A 20,041-nucleotide genomic window follows, 5' to 3' on the forward strand; every position below is an offset into this window, starting at 1 on the left:
ATGTTGCAGTTTTAGAGTTGGCATGAAGCAAAACTGTTTTGCGCAAATGCTAGTTACAGTGTAACTACAGCCTCAAGTGTAGTCTTAAACTGTTATTGTCTTCCAACTAAAAACAGTTTGCAATATCCATTATTTTAAAAATAATACCTGAAGTTTTAGAACTTTAGGGATTCGAACATGTTGTATGATTTCCATGTTTTAGTTAACACCACTATTTCTTCAAGATCAATAAATATTAATATAATGATTCCATTGTTCTGTTTATAACTTGCCTTTTCTTGAAAAGCAAAATAAACATTCAAATGCAAACTTTGATTTTTCTTAATGATTACACTTGAAATGAAAACATTTATTAAAATTTCAGATGATATTAATGAAGAATTAGAAAAGTTGTGTGTAAATAAATTATGCCATATATAACTTTGTTTATATCTGACTATCCTTGCCTGCAGAAGTGTATGTAACTTAATAATATTGAGCATATTTATATTTGATTTTATAATAACATGAACATGTTAGATATCATAACACAATGTTGAATTGCTATACTACATTTTGACAAAATGGTCACTTGGTATAACTATAAGCCTATGAACAAAATGCTGAGCAAGATACTGATCTCACAGAACAGATTACCTTTCACCAATTTGTTCTTGACACCAATTGGAAATGACCAGAGATGCTGTCATTTAGATCTGCAACTTTTTTTTCTGAGTACATACTGGCATAAATGTTGCAGCAGTATTGTGTTTGCTGTGTTACTTCATTTAGAAGTTAAACCATGTAGGGTTCAACCCTCCATTTAAGATTTGTACCACAACAATCCACTGAACTAATTAGCACTTTAGTTTGATAAAATGTTTTCATAATTTATAAATACAGTCCTTTTTTTCCTTAATGGAGATAACACGTTATAACCTCATTGAAAATAATTATTCTTTGAGATAGGTGTGTGATCAGCAGTTTCAAGTTCTCTTCTGATTAACGTTTTGCCCTGTTATCCTCTAGGTTCTGAATTTCCCATTTACAAGAGTGCACAAAGTGCCCTGCATCATCACATATAGGCATAAAATCCTTCAGTGTCCCACCGAGTAAAATTACCAGTGCTACTTACTACCTTTGTGCATATGAAATCTCCTTATATATATCTGTCTGCAGCAGTCTCATTTTAAGCCATCTTTGTCTGAAATAAGCAATGAAATTTAAAGCAACAAGTATTCCAAATACACAGTAAAATTATCATACAGAAAGCCAGAAAATTTAAAATGACTGAACTCTAAAACAGAGTTCCATGTCAAGTCAATGAGAGGAAGCATGTGGAATTGGCCAGGGAGGGGGGGGGAAGGGGGGCAGCGCAAAAATGTTTTTTCATGTATGCTACATTAGGCACAATTCCTTCATTATTTGCTCAACCTTTACAAACAAATCGAGTATAACAAAATTCTAACATAAAAATAGTTATTGGGATTATGAGACCCTACACCTCCAGGTCAGCTGTAAGATCTTTGTCACCAAGTTGTCAAGTCCAGCGAATGTGCTTGGAGAAATAGTGTTACACATTAGCTCCTTACACATGATTGAGAAAAGATACTTGTAATTATGGTTATGGAGTGAGTCAAATGTTCATGTCATCAAGGAACAACACAAGATACACTCTAGTTTCTAGTTCATTAAATTTTGTTCAGTGATTTACTTTAAGTAAACCCTTTTTCCCCCCACCAGAGAAACCACCACCCCTTTTCTGTGAAATTCAACCAAATGATACCTCTATCAATAAAAAAGTAGATCATAGCTAAAATTGTTGCCAGTTTCTGAAAAAGTGGTACTGAAAAAATTATGCTATCCATAATATGAGAGTCTGCAACCAACATGTGAAATGCACGTTTTTTTTTTGCAATCTGAACACTTGTAAGGCAAAAGCTCACAAATTAAAGTTTTTACATTTAGATAACTTGAGTAACAAAACATGAGTGGAATAATTTAAAAGCACAGTAAAAATTAGTGGAACATCATACCATAAAGAAATGACAGTAATATCAGCAGTATCAGAAATACTTTCCTGTTGGGCTTATCTACCAGTATCACCCATTTTCCCGCCAACTCAGAACAACTTGTTACCTAAATCAATAATCACACTGGTGCAATTTCATAAGTTATCAAAGACCATCTTGCATACTGTTTTCCCAATGCATAATCTTCACAACCAATGATTCCATAGTCATCGCGGAATGTTTGGAGACCATGGTAACATTCAAGGTTAGATTAGATTGATATTTGAAGGAAAAGTCAAACAATAGGACATATGAATACAAAGTGGGAACATGGGACTGGGCTACTGCTCATGTGGACGATAAACATCAATGTGAACTGTTTGAGCTAAAAGATCTGTTTCCATCTTGAAAGTTCCATGTAAAATCGATGCAAATCAAGAAGAATTTTATTTTTCATCAGACGAAAAGTAAAACAATGAAAAATGCATTGCAACAAAAAACCTATTGAACAATGTCTGCCTTCCATGATATAGACATAGTCATCACATGTATTATTCAAGTGAATAGCTGGAAAAAATCCAACACTCAGTCATTTTAAACATGGCTCACAAAGGAAGGTTAAATGGGGATATCAATTAGGCAGATTAAATTTTGTAAGTTCCTGCGGGACAATTATGCCCTTACATTAATTCCAAATTAATTCTGGTTACTATAATCATGAACCTTCTGGCAATATTTGTTATGTCTATGGCCTTTCAGAGCAGATTAACCTTTTTGAGTACCAAAGGTCTTTTGAAATGTACATGATCATTAAGTGCTAAAAATATTTCTTCTTGCATAATGAGCTTTGTGACAAGATGTACCTTTTTCAAGGCAGAGCAGAAAAATCTTTCTCAGATGTAGGAGTTGAGGATATTGCATTCTGTTGACAAGATTTCCACAGTTATCTCACACAGAAATTTTGGACCATTCAATATTAAAACATTTTGCAAGAAAATACAAATATGGGCTGGGACGTGCTGCACTTTTCTCATCTTAATATCAATCAAACCAACTTGCCCATTTCGATGCATGCACAACCACATGCCTGGTGTAATCCTATAAATTCAACTGATATGTCATCACAGATTATTAGTACTCATTGTTAAGTGAATGTTGAGTAAGCTGGTACAGATGGCATAATGTCAAAATCTGAAAACCTTTCCAATAGAGGCAAGCCTCATTTCCTTCTCTCCCTAACACCTGCTCTCACCACACCACTCCACCCCCAACCATACAGTCAATCGATCCCAATTATTTTATTTGTGCCATGGATGAAGAGTCAACCACATATTTGGGAATGGAGTCATGTGTAGGCCAAATAAAATAGGATGCCTAAAGGTCATGGTTAGGCCTCCATAAGCAAAGATGACTCATTTATTTGTGTGGCATATTAATAGTTTACAACTATAAATGAAAGAGACATGTTAACTTATTCCTAATTTCTCAGACGGATACAGAACATGATCCCTTTTGTCAGTGATCTTTGCATATTTAAAGTTTCAACTGGTTTTCCATGGTTAACCCTTGCTTTCTTATCTCATAGGTTGTTTTACTGAAAAATGGATTATATTATCAGGTCTGTGGGTTGCCTCCACTGCATCATTCTGGAGAAATCAGGTTATTCTTTAGATTATATCTCTAACCTTCTGCTTATGCTGCTTTACCAAACTAAATTAATCAACATTTGCTTCGGGGATTTGATAAAATTTTGACAGAATTCTTAGGATGATATTAAAACAGAAGGTACTAGAAATTCACAGCTGCTCAAATAGTGCCAATGAAGAGAAAATATAAGTTTGAATAGTTTGTAAGTGCCATCAATCTGTCCTAACTTTTCTCTTCATAAATCCTGACTGACCAGCTATGCATTTTCATCATTTTCTATTTTTATTTCACAGTCACTGGCTTTCTATTTTACTGTCAGCATTACATCCTCTGCACTTGCATAATGATATCGTTTTTGCACTGTTAGCAGATGCTTATATCAATCGCTTATATGTGACAAGACTTACTTCATTCCCATGGCAGGATTTCTCTGTAGCCCTTATCTTTCTTAAGACATTATTTTCTGCACGTGAGTGGCTCAGCTGGTAGCAGTTCTGCCTCTGATTCAGAAGAGCTCGAGTTCAAGTCTTACTTCAGGACTTGTTGGTGATAAAAAGAGCATTCATGAGGCTCAACGCAGGTTCTGAGTCAGCCTGCAAAATCTTTCCACTATTTCACACCGTTCTCCTAGGAAGAAGCGTGTGAAGTTATGAACAGTAGAAGGTTCACTTTGTGACACAGTTTCACCATCACCATCCACTTATTCCCCCACCACCTCTATATGTGCAAAGAGATTTTGACTGTGCCTTCATTTTCAAATCTCAGTTACTGGATAACATCAATCCTGGCCCTTGAATATCTGTTTCTCTACTACATGATTCGAAAGACTCAGGCCATCGAGCATGAAAAACAAAAATCACCTGTCTAGTTTGGATTTTAGCTTGCTTGGAGAAAATCTATCCATGAATGAAATGCTGCTTTTTGCTGCCTAAATGCACACAAAGAATGCTGTGAGTTTGATTGTGGTTGAAAATGAGGAAAACCAGGTTTTTCTAAGAAAAAGCCATGGGCACATTCCTCTAATACCAGACCAAAAACCACTCAGGTATTTTTCCTTAATTAGAAGATTATTTCAAACATATCTTCCAAACTACTCTGAGTAAAGATATTTTTCCTTATATTGATTCTAGATTTGCCTTTCAACCATATTTCATTTTTGTCCTTAAGCATTAATTTAACTAAGTAATAACTTAGGTTTTGCTGATCAGTACAGATCGAGTATCATTTATTTATAACCTAAAAACTAAACACATCCAATTACTGCACTTTTTTTTGAATCTCATTTATCATGGAAAATCTAGTTGTTTTGTCTTGTTATTTTCCCAGCTGATGTTACTTCTGGAGCAGTTAGATCCCAGGATGGAAGGAACCTGGCTTGATAGATCCTAAGTTTTATTTTTTGTTTCAAGATGTGGATAAACAGTCACAAGACTGATTAACTTATAACAAAAGAATAGAACATTTATTTAGCAAGATTAAATGTAATGCACTCCTTCCTTCCTCCTATAATATACTCCTTCACCTCAAATATACCTTACAGATATATACAGATTTGTAAGAATAATACAAGTTACAAAAAATCTTATACTCTAATGTTTGCAGTAAGCACACAGTCAGTGTAAACCAATAGGTGAAATGAGGTCTGACACATCACACTCTAAAACCAAGTGACGGATATCTCCCAAGATAACCTCTGTGATTTCACATGAAGTCCCCCAAATGCTTATCACACTGTGAGCCAATTGTCTCATTGGAACTCTGGCGTTCACACAAGGGTTTCCAAACTCTTCTCTTGAAGAACACGCTTCATATCTTCTCCCCATTCAACACTTTCTCTCAAATGCCTTAACCCAAGGGGTCCACATCCAGGATTCCAACCTTTCCTTTTGGTATTCCTCTGACTTTTCCAGCCATTTTATTTACCTTGGACTATAGCTAGCCGAGGCTTACACAACATAACAAAAGTTTATATAAGATATCCAAAAACCAAAATTCCACTTTCGGATAAAAGATACTTGACCTGCATCATTTATCATTTCATACACTTTGCTTTGGCCCACCTTCAAATGTCTTTTAGTTTTCTCACAGTTCATTCTTTTGCTCTGAAAAAAAATCATCAACTGAAAGTCAATTTGATCGGTTTTGCCACTCTTTTCTCTATCCGATTTTTCTGACCTTTGCCCCATTTTCCCCAGTTTATCGGGTTCCGATTTTAGCATAGCCCTGGATTTTCTGAGGTACAGATGTAGGGAGCAAAATGTGTCTGGTGCCAGGCAAGATCCATTATTACAGCCACACAAATAAGGCAGCAGGAGAGACTTTCTTCCTCCTATTGTATTTTCTGGGAAAAATCCCTTGTGGATCCTGGGGGCAAAGCAAATATTTTAAGACGTCCCTCTCTATGTTTAGGAATTCCTGCTCCAGATGGCCAGAACTAATCAGTAGCCAGAAAACCAACTTCACCTGCACCTGACATTACAACACTTTTAAGTGTTCAGATCTTTTTCCAGTGGCATTCTCCTTCTCCCTCTGTAGAATCTTCCTAGATGGTCAATAACGATATTCAAGAACATCCTACCAAATTTTTGGAAATTGATTATTTGGAAAGGGCTTTCATCTTTCCATTTCAGGAAAAAAAAACTTTGTGACTGCATTCTTAAATATTTCTCCAGAAGAAAGAGCAGCCATTTCCCAATCACAAGTTAAAGATAAAGCAAAGATGAATAGGTTGGATTTTTTCTCTTCTCCTCTTTAAAGGTCCTGATTCTTGCTGGGATATGGCTCCATAGATCTTCAGTACCTGGCCCATGATATGTCATTGCTGAACCTAATTAATTGAAACTGCTTTTCATTGTCCCACCATTGGTGTCTAAGTTTTCAGTGTTTAGGCCTTGTGCATTGAGATTATCTCCTTTAATATCTGTGAGACTCACTCAACTTTTAAGATATTTAAAACATCTAATTTTGGACAAGCTTTTAGTTACCTTTCTGAATATCTTATTATGTGTCTTTTTTGTTTAATAATGCTCCTAAAAAGCACCTAGTGGCATTTTGTCTTAAATATGCTATATAACTGCAATATGCTGGTACAGCAGTCAGTATAAGCAGAATCACAGTTAGAATCAATGATAGCAATCCAGCCACCATTACAGATAGTTTTATCATTCTTACCCTATGGGCTCAGAAAACAATTGCTGTGCCCCAGCTACAGCTTTGGTTGAGATCCAGCAATCCAGCCGAGGATGCAGGTAAAACCTGGCATTTTATCATTTGCACACTTCAGCACAGTATCTTACTGTTTAAAGAGAAAAACTATCAGGTTGGCTTGCTTTACCTTTCTCTCCTTTGTCTGTTTTGCTATTTGCACTTTGCCAAACTTAAGACCCATGCTCCCACATTTCTGGGTATGTCATACTCAGAGCTGAACATCCTTTTTTGGATAACAACACTGTAATGTCCATCCTTTGCGGATGTTGAGAAGGTGACAATGGAATTCTCTATGAATCTCAGCTGTCATTAAAAGATCATTAAGGGTCAAACACATTTTATAGCATTAGTGATATGCAGTACAGATTGGCCAGGACATTAATGAGCTAGACTACATTTATGATGCTAGTTTTTCCTGTAACTAGTTTATAAGTTACCAGATATATTTCATTTAAATTCATATATGCTACCATGAGGTGTGAACTAACCACCACTAGCATCCTAATCCAATTACACAAAACATACGCTACATATAATGGGCTGGCGTCTCTTATGTCAATGCAGGATAACAATATCTACTAGTTCAGTCCAGCTGGGTCTTCTCTGAGTTGCCTTGAATGATTCAGCTCTCTGATTGATTTTCTAGGTTCATGATGGTGGTTTTGCTGTTGTTCTGGTGGCTGTGAATATGATTTTTGCTTTTGGATTGGCCTTCACATGATGCTGCTTTCATGGACGATTAACATACTGGCATGAAGGGGTACATGATACAGTTGTATACCACTTGTTGATTACTTTATGCTGTAAATTATAATTAAAAAGTTAAAAATAGACATGCTGTTTCTGCATTCTGTTAAACTCAATGTGGTCAATTAAGTAGCATCGAAATAACCGGGCACAATGATCTAAAAAGATTTTATGTTCTCCAGGCATTAAAAAAAATGAACATTATTCAATATCTTTTTTTTAAACTTGAGGCAAATTCAGGATTAGGAATTTGATGGAGGAAGGAGCGGAATTTTAATCATACAGAATAACATTTGCTGCTGGGTTTCCAGGAAATGTACAAACCACATTCCTTGTTGGCTCAGTATACAATGACCAGTCAAAGGGAACAGGAGAGCAAAACATGGGTGCGATGGACAAAATTATCTTGGACAGTGTAAAGTAAGCAAAGGAGGAGATGTGGAAGGGATACTGTCGAAATATTACAAGTCCCTTTGAGTCAGTTAGCTCAGTTGGCTGGATGGTTGGTTAGTGAGTATTCATGAAGGTCTCGCCTTCTCAACCTTACCCTTCACCTGAGGTGTGGTGATCCTCAGGTTGAATCATCACCAATCAGTTCTCTCCCTTAAAGGGGAGAATAGCCTATGGTCATCTATGGCAACTTTAATTGTACTTTACAGGTCCCTGAAAGTGGAAAAGAAGCTCGGGGATTATCTGGGAGCTTGGAGCGAAGAGAAGAATGGCATGTGGGCAGCAGCCAGGATAGTCTTGATCTTGGTCATGAAGAAATTGACGATTTCTCATGAAATATTTCTGGAAGCAATTTAAAATTACTCTGTGAATGCAACTATCTTTATGGATTAATATGTAACAAATAACTGAAGAATGTTTAATAGGTATGATCTACTGGGGAAGGAGGAAGCTGTCTGCAGGGATAATCTTATGATCCCACTCTCACAGCAAGAACCTACATTTACAGGAGGTATAAGTCAGTCTATCAGTGGAATAATATTGTAGCCCAGTCTTCACTTATGCACTGCAGTTCCCTGTTTGGAACAAGGCATTGTGGAATATAGTTTAATGCTTCATAAATCAAAACATTATTTGGAGTATAATAACAGAATTGAAATATTTCAAATTCAGCTCCCGAGAAATTTCACAAACCGTATACTTGGTCTAGAATTTGCAGGTTAAAGCTGTAAAGGAAAATACTAAATTATCAGAACCAAGTGAGTATGCTTCCCCAACATATGAAACCTTACTAACTCGGGGTTAAATTTTCTTGCATAATGTCAAAAGAAGTTATTTTACTGGGCTACCTCTTGTCTGTAACAATTTAGAAAAAAACTATTTATTTAACTTAAAGGAAAGAACATGATAAATCATTATCTAAAGAGAAAATATGTGCAGGGCAATGGGAAAAGACAGGGTCATGGCACCAGGTACACCGCTCATGGAGAGAGCTGGCACAGATACAATGGGCCAAATGGCCTCCTTCTGTGTTTTAACCATTCTATTAAGATCTCCAATATATCCTCAATGTATACAAAGTGCTTGTTTACAAAGCAATTGTATTGCCATCCTTTTGTTGGAAGATAACAAAAAGGTCAGAAACAACGAAACAAAATCAGACGCTTGTTTCCAAAATGCAGCATTGGAAAAAAAGAGCTTCAAGCAAGAGGATAATAGATAGAATAACTTCTCATTACTACAATGCAATAATGCTATGGTACAATACAAAATAAATGAAACTGTCATCTAAAGTACAGGACTGCAATAATTCAACACATGCTTGGCATTACCCATAACAAGTCAAAGGTTCCTTTGTGGTTCTGACTATCATGTCACAGCTTCAATGCACTCCCAGACATCAAAAACATTGTACAAAGCATTCAGCATTCTTAGTTTTATTCTCATACTTTTTTTGAAAAAGAAATGTTTCCTTTTGGACTCAAATCTTCAATTGATCTGATTTGATTTATTATTGTCACACGTATTAACATACAGTGAAAAGTATTGTTTCTTGCGCGCTATACAGACAAAACATACCAGTCATAGAGAAGGAAACGAGAGAGTGCAGAATGTGGTGTTACAGTCATAGCTCGGGTGTAGAGAAAGATCAACTTAATGCAAGGCAAGTCCATTCAAAAGTCTGACAAGAGCAGGGAAAAAGCTGTTCTCGAGTCGGTTGGTACGTGACCTCAGACTTTTGTATCTTTTTCCCGAAGGAAGGTGGTGGAAGAGAGAATGTCCTTAATTATGCTGGCTGTTTTGCCAAGGCAGCGGGAAGTGCAGACAGAGTCAATGGATGGTAGGTTGGTTTGCGTGATAGTCTCTGCATCTCTAAAAACTTACTCACATGGGATGGTATTGTCCTTTCCCTCCAATGACAGATATTGTGAACTCAAACTAGGTACACAGTAATTCACCTCGGTTGAATTCAATTCCATAAATACCATGACAAAACATTTCCAGCAATTCAGTGTACCATCCAACTAATGTAACAGATTAAAGTTTGTTCAGCCACGTGCCAATGATTAATTTTCAAATTAGCACACATGCTGCAATAATGCACTTTGTTCTCGACTTAAATATTTAGCAACAAATACACACCCCAAGAGTACTGCAAATATTAATAATATACACATCACAACAAGTGCACCTTTCAGATTTATGCATCATGGAGGTTTTACAGATGTAAAGCACAAGTATAATTTTACAGATGTAAATGACAAAGACAGGGGCAGGAATAAGGCCACAGGCTCTCAAGCCTGCCATTCAATCAGATGATAGCTGATTCTTGGCCTCAACTCTACTTCCTTCATCTCAGTTCTAAATGGCTGATCCTTTTCCGTGAGACAAGAGTCTTTAAGTCAGGGGAAACAGCCCATACCCTATGAAGTACTGCAGGATTTTATTCGTTTTCAAGAGATCATGTCTCATTCTTCTAAACCCAAAACTATAGCCTGATTCTACTCAATCTCTGCTCACAGGACAATCCTCTTGTAGTAATTCAGCCAAGGACAGTTTCCAGTCACCTGGAAGCTTGTATTGGAAACCAAAGGAACCGCCGCACCTGCATGTTACAGCAAGTCTATATGCGGGGACCTCTAACAAAGACTCACATTCCAATCATTATTCATGTAAACTGAGTTTGTGTCTTTGTGCCCTGTTTGTGATCAGAACTCCCACCCACCTGACGAAGGAACAGCCTGTTCTGAAAGCTAGTGGCATTTGCTACCAAATAAACCTGTTGGACTTTAACCTGGTGTTGCTAGACTTCTTACTGTGTTTACCCCAGTCCAACGCCGGCATCTCCACATCTATACAAGAAAGCCAGATATGATCTACAGAGATTCATCAAAAATGCCAAAAGACAGTGCCGGACCAAGCTAGAATCCCAGGCTAGCCACACGGACTCCTGCCAACTATGGCAAAGTCTGCAAGACATAACAAGATGAAGGCAGGTAAAATCGACAGCTCCAATGCACCCCTCCCTGATGAGCTCAATGCATTTTATGCCCTCCACCCTGGAAGCCCTGGATGAATCTGTACCTTGGGTCACCATTGCAGATGTCAAAGCAGCTTTCTCGAAGGTCAACACACAGAAAGCAACTGGCCCAGATGGGGTACCCAGGCAAGCACGAAGGTCCTGTGCAGGCCAGATGGCAAGGGTATTTGCAGACATCTTCAACCTCTCTTTACACCAATCTGAGGTCCCTACCTGCTTCAAGACAACGACCATCATTCCAGTACCAAAGAAAAGCCAGACAGCATGCCTTAATGACTATCGAACGGTAGCTCTAACATCCATCATTATGAAGTACTTCGAAAGGTTAGTCATGGCACAAATCAATCTCTGCCTCCCAGACTGCCTGGATCCACTACAGTTCGCCTATCGCTGCAACAGGTCCACTGCAGACGCCATTTCCCTAGCCCTACACACAACCCTGGAACACCTAGATAACAAAGACATCTATGTCAGACTCGCATTCATTTCCTACAGCTCAGTCTTTAACACCATTATTCCTACGAGACTCATCTCCAAACTTTGTGGGGCTCCTCCTTCTGGATCCTAGACCTCCTGACCCACAGACCACAGTCAGTAAGGGTAGGCAACAACACCTCCTCCACGATCATCCTCAACACTGGTGCTCCACAAGGCAGTGTCCTCAGCCCCTTACCATACTCCTTATATACTTTTGACTATGTGGCCGAATTCCCCTTCAACTTGATTTTGCTGATGACATCACTGTTGTTCGGATCTCAAACAATGATGAGACACAGTACAGGAGATAGAGAATCTGATGAACTTGCATGACGACAATAATCTCTCCCTCAATGTCAACAAAACGAAAGAGATAGTCATCAACTTCAGGAGGCATAGTGGAGGGCATGCCCCGTCTACATCAGTGGGGACGAAATGGTAGAGAGTTTCACGTTTTTAGGTGTCCAGATCACCAACAACCTATCCTGGTCCCTCCATGTGGATGCTATAGATAAGAAAGCACACCAATGCTTCTACTGTCTCAGGAGGCTAAGGAAATTTGGCATGTCCGCTACAACGCTCACCAACTTTACAGATGCACCATAGAAACTATTCTTTCTGGTTGTATGACAGATTGGTACGGCTCCTCTTTGTCCAAGACCATAAGAAACTACAAAGGGTCATGAAAGAAGCCCAGGCCATCACTCAAACCAGCCTCCCATCCACTGATTCTGTCTACATTTTCCGCTGCCTCGGAAAAGCAGCCAGCATAATCAAGGACCCCACGCATCCCGGACATACTCTCTTCCACCTTCTTCCATCGGGAAAAAGATACAAAAGTCTGAGGACACGTACCAATGGACTCAAGAACAGCTTCTTCCATGCTGCCATTAGACTTTTGAATGGACCTACTCACATTAAGTTGATCTTTCTCTACACCCCAACTATGACTGTAACACTTCATTTTGCACTCTTTCCTTTCCTTCCCTATGCACGGTATACTTTGTTTGTATAGCGTGCAAGAAACAATACTTTTCATTGTATGCTAATACATTTGACAATAATAAATCAAAACGACCATGTTATTTAAATCTGACTGGAAGAGGTACAATTAACCATATTCATACTTCCAATATAACAAAACTAACCAACATTTATGTTGACTCATAACTACAAATTGTATTAAATATGTTGTTAATGAAGCACCAAGCACGCTTATAATGAAGTTCTTTTATGTGCTCTTTATATACTATCACACTTTGTTGATGGAGTCAAAAATAAAACAGCAGCAAAACAAAAAGGGGATGGAAAAGTACCAATAAGAAACCATTAAAAATTCCTGAATACAAATTGATCTCGAGAAACATGATATAGTCTTCCCTCTGTACTGCACTGGAGCATTAACTTACATTTTGTGCTCAAAACTCTGCAGTGGGCCTTGAACCCACAGCTTTCTGATTAAATTGTATGAGTGCTTTCATTGAGCCCCAGTTAATGCCTGAATGGACTAAGTGACGAGATAATCTATTATAATTGCTCAAATTCAAATTTAAGCATTCCTATATGGTCTGCTGGCTACCTTGTAAAGTCTAATGTTAGGTAACCATAAAAAACAGTAGGTTAGCTGTGTTTTTGATCTCGAGAAACATGATCTCGAGAAACATGCAAACATTTTTGCAAACATTGAAGTAGATTGTGGTCTTTGTTGCCTTGAAAAATCCTTCCAAAATACACAGGGTAGGAAATGTGGACTGCTGGTGTTGGTTAGGTGGTTGTCTTTTGAAATGTGAAAAACACACAACACCAGTAATTCAAATTAAATCAATGTGGCACATATTATTGAATATGTTAATCTTACAAGGATAACTTTAAGTACAATCAAAACATTTTAAAAATCATCAAATTCATCATCTTAGGCATCCAATTCAAAGAGTTAATTGAATTCATTCTGAGTCACCATCGTAAAGATCCCAATGTGGATCATATTTCATACTTCCATAACAAATCTTCCTCTCCATCCACTGAATTGCATATTCCATATCTCTTGATGATCTGACGGCAGTTTGTGCATTAATGGCCTCCCATCATCTGATAATAAAATATCAAGCGAGGCAGCACGTTTATTCCCACTCTTTATAAATGTTTTATCTTCAGACACCTATTCCATTCAGCATGAACTTGATCCTTGAAGAGCATGTTGAGGCATACATCCAAAAGGTTAAACAATGCCTTTGATATAAATGAAATTTGGGTGTTATTTATTCACAGGCACATCTAGATCTCAGTTTATATGAATCTGAACATGCCCCATGCCAATAAGCTGCGTTCTTTGCATGGGGCACCTGGACATTCAGTCCAAACATTATCAACTCATAACTTCATTATGTCCTCAGCCATTCAACCGCTATCACAAACATGTAGGGAGTCTGATTTTAGGTACGGTTTTATGTTTGAAAACTACTACAAACAATAAAAAAAATTGTAATCTAAATACAGTGTTTGTTTGTTTGCTATACCCATTACCACTCTTACTTTTACAACATTAAAACCTTTGTTACTTAATGTCTCCTCCTCTCTATCCTATCTCTGACAATTCCCTTTTATTCTTCCTAGCCCTCCCCCTTTCACTGACGTCTCAAACTCATGCCACATGGCCCATATCACCTGCTTCATCCAAGGCACCGACATGCATTTCGGAGGTGAAAAATCGAATCTAACTCCTAATGTGAATATAACATTTCTTAGCCAGGGTGCGAGGGGTGGGGGTTCCATTTATATGCAAAGAATAAGCCTAAACTTGAATTTTGGCGCTCAAAACATTGGGCCATCTTATATGCGGTGTAAGAAATGGATAGTATCATAGAAACCCTGCAGTGCAGAGAGAGGCCACCTGGCCCATCGAGTCATAAGAACATAAGAACATAAGAAATAGGAGCAGGAGTAGGCCATCTAGCCCCTCGAGCCTGTCCCGCCATTCAATAAGATCATGGCTGATCTGACATGGATCAGTACCACTTACCCGCCTGATCCCCATAACCCTTAATTCCCTTACCGATCAGGAATCCATCCATCCGCGCTTTAAACATATTCAGCGAGGTAGCCTCCACCACCTCAGTGGGCAGAGAATTCCAGAGATTCACCACCCTCTGGGAGAAGAAGTTCCTCCTCAACTCTGTCTTAAACTGACCCCCCTTTATTTTGAGGCTGTGTCCTCTAGTTTTAACTTCCTTACTAAGTGGAAAGAATCTCTCTGCCTCCACCCAGGAGTCCGCACCAACCACAATCCCACCCAGGCCCTACCCCCATATCCCTACATATTTACCCGCTAATCCCTCTAACCTCATCTCAGGACACTAAGGGGCAATTTTAGCATGGCCAATCAACCTAACCCGCACATCTTTGAACTGTGGCAGGAAACCGGAGCACCCGGAGGAAACCCACGTAGACACGAGGAGAATGTGCAAACTCCACACAGACAGTGACCCAAGCCGGGAATCAACTTTAAATAAATTATACTTTTCAGAATGAATACAAAATTCTTACGGAATTGCTAGGCATACCATTCGGCTATTCCAGCAGGAAAACACAAAGTCCCTAGTAACGTCAAAGTCCTTTGGTTCCGGCTTCCATGTTGACATTTCTAAGGTAGTAGGATGGTACCTTCTGTACCCTTCTATCTATACGAGTGCTGTGCAATGGCTAGAAATGCTGCTCAGGAAGAGATAAACTAAAAAGTAATCTCGATGTCACAGCAGGGAGGTAACATCCGCCATGTATACAATGATTAGAAAGGTTCAAATGAGTGACTGATACAGGTTAAACAATCAGCCCCTAGAAATGAAGTATATTAACAAGTGGACAGAGATAGGGAGTCAAGTTCATCAGGCAGCCTCCTTCTTCAGATGGAGGATGGACCAGGGAAGCTGGAAGAAAACCAAAGCAGGAGTTCCCGAAAACTTAAACTATCAAGCAGAGTGCTGCCATCACAAGCTACTGACATCAACACACTGTGTCAACCGTGCGATCATCCGCTGCTTTCAACTGTCAGGGGCTGTATACTTTTCCTGTTTTGTCATCGACATCCGATGTTGGGGCATAAGTAGTGACCATGATGAGGAATTGGCTCCTTGCCAGTTTGAGACATTCATGAGTACTCATTTCTTCAAAGAGGGAACTCACGAAACTGGTTCACAAGTTCATTCTTGATGGCAAATCCAACTGTGAAATCTGCATTTTTCTTTCTATTTTCCTTTCCAGAAGAATGTATGGCTACCTCATCTACGTTTTTACTGAGACATATGAGAATATGGGACTTGCACTGAACTGAAAGTCAAAGTCCTCCATCAGCAAGCTCCAAATGTAGATGCCCCAGCTCCACTGATCAGGATTAATGATGAGTGCTTGGAAAATGTAGAATACTTCCAGTGCATTGAAAGTTATCTTTCACAGAAGCCTGACATTGACAAGGAAAATCTGCATCACTTGAAATCTGCCGGTGCAGCCTTTGACCACTGGAGGAAGGGAGTATTTGGCCATTGCAGCATCAAAACTGAAAGCAAGCTCATAGTCTACCATGCAGTCATGATCCCTACCTTATTGCATGGATTGCAAACATGGACAACATTTAGGAGGCATCTCAAAAACAAGTCATACCATCAATGCTGCCTGCAAAATTGCATATTGAGTGGAAGGACAGGTACTTGAACAGCAGTGTCCTCTCACAGGCAGTCACAATCATGGAGGCAATGATCAGGCTTTACTGAGTTGGTCATGCAGTTTGGATGTCAGATACCAGCCTCTCAAAACAGCTCTTCTTCTCCCATCTCAGTCAGGACAGACGCACCAAAGAAGGTCAAAATAAACAATTTAGAATGTGCTGAGAGCCAACATAAAGAAACGCAACAATGACAGCAACTCCTGGGAGGCCATCACCTTGGATTAAACCAGATGACAGCAGAGACTATGGGAAGGATCACAGCATTTTGAGAACAATGACAAAACGAAGAGAAAAAACAAAAGTGGCAAAAATATCACACTATGACCCAAAATGATAATACACAACCAGATATCTCACAATGCAACAAATGCCCTAAGTGACATAAAATCTGCAGATCCCACATTGGCCTCAGCCAGCTTCGAACTCTTGGAAGATCATCTTTGCTCACGAGAGATAGCCAATAAAAGTACTTTACCTTTTTATTTAGCTAATCCATCATATCTAAACTGTTGCTTAATAAACTACCTTAAAATTACTTACAATTGCACGACTGCCTATCTTAGGCATATATAGTTCCCAACAAAAATCTTACCGTTAGTTCAACTTCTATACTGCAATCTCTGATGATCAGATTTACAGTACACACAATGAGCTCAATTTCCCCCAATTTGGGAACAACAGAGTTGGCAATAAAGTCTCTGAAGCATTGCCTACCTGCAATTTAATAGCAGCATTATTTGCTGCCAGCTATGTACCTGGGTCAAAATTGCCATACAACAGTAGTGAACAAAACAACTTTTCCTTTGTATCTTACTCTGATTACTTTCAACACAAACATTATAATCAACCCTCTTTTCGCTATAAAACGGAAACAACGTCCAGTGCAATTAAGCAATTTAGAAAACTTAACAATTATAACACAAAACGTCTTCCTGCATTGTAAAGGATCATTATACAACGCAAATAGCAGCATTACAAGAAACAAAAGCCAAGAACTGAAAAACAAGGGAAACGAAAGATGGCACAACACAATCAAAACATCTCATTACTCTGGTAGATCGACGTAATCAAATGGCAATCATTCTGAATTAGCCAGATTATATATAATCGCTATACACATCCTGTCGTGTTAGAAACCTTGTATATAGTGCATATTGCTTGATCACATTTCAAATTTTCCAAGTTAGTATACCTTCCAACTCACTAAAATAATACCATGAGAGATTTCCTGGCATAAGCTCATACAGATTTTGAATATTACTGGAATGAGAGACATGATGCCTAAATTTTTTGCCCTAAACACATCAGGATAAATATAAGAATGCCAAATTTCAAACAATCACAATTTATAATACAGCAATAAAGACGCTGATTGGTTGACAAGTCAACTCAGATTGGCCAAGATGCTGCCATGAAGAAAGCAACGGGGAGCTATAACACCCCAAGTTCTGACAACAGATAATTCAGTAATAGCAATTTAAGTCTCAAAAAAGCAAGTAACTGCATAACCTTACTCCCATTAGCAGATGCTGGAAAATCTCAGCAGGTCTGACAGCATCTGTCAAAGATGAAGAGTCATCCAGACTCGAAACATTGGCTCTATTCTCTCTCCACACGTGTTGTCAGACCTGCTGAGATTTTCCAGCATTTCATTGATTCCAGTATCCAAATAGCAGATATCAAGTACAGTATGTTGCAGTGTTTCACTGTTATAAAATAAAATGATAAGAGACAGGGGGCAGAGTAGCTCCGATGAACTCTCAAACTAGCTCCTGTATTTAATAAAATCATGGCTAAATGGCAACCCCAATCTGTCAATCAATCAGTGTGAAATACATTCATTGTCTGAACATTCACAACTCTCTGCAGTAAAACAATTTCAAAAATTCCCAACTCTGATTGTGGAATTTGCTCCTCATCTCAACCCCCTTATCCTGAGATTTTTTTCCAAGTTCTACACTTGCCAGCTACAGGACACAACCTCTCAGCATCTGCTCTGTTAAGAACTTTCTCTCAGAATCATGTATCTTCCATTCTTCTGCAAAAAATTTAGGACCATTCAACTCAATCTTTCCCAAGATAACTTTCTCATCCCAGGAATCATCTGGTGAACCCTTAGTTGCAAACACTCAATGACAAATACGTCCATCCTGACATGCAGAAAGCAAAAATTGAACAGCACTCCAAGGATGGTCTTATCAAAAGCCTTGTAGAATTTATAGAATCCCTACAGTGCAGAAAGAGGCCATTTAGCCCACAGGCCTGCATCGCCAACAATCCCACCCAAGCCTTACCCCTGTAACCCCCATGTATTTACCCTGCTAATCCCCCTGACACTAAGGGGCAATTTAGCATGGCCAATCCACCTAACCTGCACATCTTTGGACTGTGGGAGGAGACCGGAGAACCTGAAGGAAACCCACATAGTCACACTAGGTCAGAATTGAACCGGAGTTCCTGGTGCTGAGGCAGCAGTGTTAACCACTGTGCCACCCATTATTAATGAAGTAATATATCTTGACTCTTTTAATAAAGGCCAACATACCATTTGTCATTCTAATTGCTAGCTGCATCTGTATGTTATCTGTGTTTACTGTACGGTGACACCAAATCCATGTGAACGACAACATCTAATAGTTTCTCACATGTAAAAAGTACTCAGTTTTTCTCTTCTCACCAGCAGTGAATAATCTCCCAATTTCCCACACAATACTCCATCTGCCACCTTTTTGCCCGCTAATGTAAATGGTCTAAATCCGTGTCTTTTCACCCTCGGCACAGCTTATTTTGCCACCTAATTTTGTATCAAACTTTGATGCAATATACTTAGATCCTTCGTCTAAAACATTAATATTGATTGTAAATAGCTACATGTCTTGCATTGATCCTTGTAGCATTCCACTATTAACAGCGTGCCAACCTGAAAAAAAATCACCGAGTCCTCTCCTTTCTCAATTCTCTATTCATGTTAATATATGATTTTTTTAAATTATTCATTTGTGGGACATGGGCGTCGCTGGTTGTCCAACATTTTCTGCCCATCCCTAGTTGCCCTTGGAGGACAGTTGAAAGTCAACCACATTGCTGTGGCTCTCGAGTCACATGTAGGCCAGACAGCTAAGGATGGCAGATTTTCTTCCCTAAAGGACATTATGACCACAAGCCTTTATCTTTGCGCAGCAACCTTTCATGTGGCAACTTATCAAATAACTTTAGAAAATACAAATTTATGACATTCACTAGTTCCCCTTTATCTATTCTGATAGTTTACACCTTCAAAAAAATACTAATGGATTTAATAAACATGATTTTCCTTCCACAAGACCATGGTGATTTTGTCTAATCATCACAATTTTCTAAATGTCCTGTAACCAATGATTGACATTAAAAAAGGGAAAGAGGGATATGGGGAACATGTGGGGAGGTGGATTTGAAATCAGGGAGAGATCAGCCTTGATCTGATTGAATGGCGGAGCATGCTCGAGGGGCTGAATTTGCCTACTTCTGCTCCTAATTCCATATTTCTATGACCAAAGAAACACAGGAGCTCATTTGTAAAAAAGCATTTTGAAAGTAACCTGGTTGATGGTCTAATAGAAGCAATTTAAAAATGGTGTGTGTGAAACGATTTGTTTAAGAAAAGAGATAGAGGAGTTGAGCAAGTGATAGAGAAGCTGCAGTGGATTGGTTCTTAGGAACATGAGAAATATGAGAGCGAAATAATGAGGTACACAGATGAGGTAGATAGTGAACATCTTTTCCCAA

The 20,041-nt window shown here is 38.7% G+C and overlaps 2 protein-coding genes across 2 annotated transcripts in view; one reads left to right on the plus strand and one right to left on the minus strand.

Annotated features, from left to right (window-relative positions):
- nt5dc1 (5'-nucleotidase domain containing 1) overlaps nucleotides 1–20,041 on the minus strand; it is a 545,446-nt gene that overhangs the window by 457,013 nt on the left and 68,392 nt on the right. The gene's annotated exons all lie outside the window — the stretch shown is intronic.
- LOC144493924 (uncharacterized) overlaps nucleotides 1–20,041 on the plus strand; it is a 48,492-nt gene that overhangs the window by 13,714 nt on the left and 14,737 nt on the right. The gene's annotated exons all lie outside the window — the stretch shown is intronic.

The sequence above is a fragment of the Mustelus asterias genome, chromosome 5 (assembly GCF_964213995.1).
Source record: "Mustelus asterias chromosome 5, sMusAst1.hap1.1, whole genome shotgun sequence".
NCBI classification, from domain to species: domain Eukaryota; kingdom Metazoa; phylum Chordata; class Chondrichthyes; order Carcharhiniformes; family Triakidae; genus Mustelus; species Mustelus asterias.